At 34.6% G+C, this 1,983-nt stretch overlaps 1 pseudogene; it reads right to left on the bottom strand.

The window, feature by feature from the left end:
- Positions 1 to 397: 397 nt before the first annotated feature.
- LOC145955094 (secreted RxLR effector protein 161 pseudogene) lies at positions 398 to 1,186 on the bottom strand (annotated as a pseudogene).
- Between the last annotated feature and the right edge of the window lie 797 nt (positions 1,187 to 1,983).

Below are 1,983 nucleotides of genomic sequence, written 5' to 3'. Positions count from 1 at the left end.
AAAATATTTAGGCGCGCAATCGTATGTTATTTACTTTTTGACTTCCCTTAAACAATCTGGTCCATCTCATACAACAACAGGGAACCACTACAGCTTTCATCACTATCTAAATGTGATTAAACCATAATGATCACCACAATTGTATGCACTCAATGACATAGATCAAATATGGATAAGTGGCATGGAAATTACATGCAACGTGATCATAGTCATGTCTATTTCCAACTGGTCCAAACTTTATTCTTTATAGAGATCCATTCAAAATGCAACATATATATATTGCACAAAATAAGCTCAGAATAGAATTGTCAACTTTATTTCTATAGAAAATCCAAATAATACAAACATTTGGAAAAATTAAAAATAAAGAAGACACAAAACATAAATGAGACTCCCACTAAACTAAGGTACTATAAGGCATTACACCCATATGAGCAGTGTGCTCATGAAAGACTTTAGGCACCAAACCCTTAGTAAGTGGATCAGCTAGCATAAAATTAGTCCCTATATGTTCTATAAAAATTTGCTTATTCTGAACTCTTTCCTTAACAACCAGAAACTTTATATCAATGAAATTTGACTTGGTTGTACTCCTATTATTATTGGAATAAAGAACTGCAGAGTTATTATCACAATAGATTTTCAATAGCCTTTCAATGCCATTAACCACACGTAAATTAGTGATAAAATTTCGCAGCCATATCCCATGGTTGGATGCCTCAAAACAAGCAATGAACTCCGCAGCCATAGTTGATGAAGCTATAATCATCTGTTTAACAGACTTCCAAGAGATAGCTCCTCCAGCCAATATAAAGATGTATCCACATGTGGAGTGTTTACTGTCTTGACATCTGACAAAATTAGAGTCTGAGTATCCAATGATCTCTAAACTGTCAGACTTTTGATAAGTGAACATATATCCTTTTGATCTCTTCAAATAGCGCATTACACGCTTTACTGCTTTCCAATGCTGCATCCCAGGATTACTTAAGTATCTACCCAAAACTCCCACTATAAATGCAATATCGGGATGAGTACAAACTTGAGCATACATTAGACTTCCCACAGCTGAAGCATAGGGAATCTTTTGCATCTCATTTCTTTCAAGGTCATTATTAGGGCATTGTTTGAGGCTAAATTTGTCTCCCTTGGCTATAGGGGTATCTCTTGGTTTACTATCTTTCATGCGAATCTATCTAAAACTTTATCGATATAGTTCTCTTGTGATAACCTTATGATACCATGAGAACGATCTCTTAGTATCTTAATACCTAATACAAAAGAGGCTTCACCAAGATCTTTCATTTCAAAATTCTTTGTTAAAAATCTCTTGGTTTCGTGCAATAAGCCTATATCGCTGCTGGCAAGCAGTATATCATCGACATATAACACCAAGAATATATATTTACTCCCACTAAACTTATGATAAACACAATCATCAACTATATTTTCCTCAAAACCATATGAGGTAATAACTTGATGGAACTTGTGATACCATTGATGAGAAGCTTGTTTGAGACCATAGATGGTTTTTTTAGTTTGCATACCATGGACTTTGAGTCACCAGACACAAAATTTTCTGGTTGCATCATATAAATCGTTTCTTCAATGTCACCATTTAGAAACACAGTTTTTAACATCCATATGATGGAGCTCTAAATCATAATGAGCTACGAGTGCCATTATTATTCTAAAAGAATCCTTTGAAGAAACCGGAGAAAAGGTTTCTTTGTAATCAATGCCTTCCTTTTGAGTGAAACCTTTAGCAACTAAACGAGTCTTATATCTCTCGATATTACCTTTTGAATCCCTCTTGGTTTTAAATATCCATTTACAACCAATAGGTTTCACACCTTCAGGTAATTCAACGAGATCGCAAACATCGTTGTCTTGCATAGATTTCATCTCATCCTTCATGGAATCAATCCACTTTTGAGAGCTAGAACTTTGCATAGCTTGATAGAAGTTGATTGGATCATCCTT

Source organism: Cajanus cajan, chromosome 2, assembly GCF_000230855.2.
Source record: "Cajanus cajan strain Asha chromosome 2, NIPB_CcT2T_4, whole genome shotgun sequence".
Taxonomy (NCBI): Eukaryota; Viridiplantae; Streptophyta; class Magnoliopsida; order Fabales; family Fabaceae; genus Cajanus; species Cajanus cajan.
The sequence above is the reverse complement of the archived record's forward strand: the minus strand, read 5'-3'. Positions and strand labels throughout refer to the sequence as shown.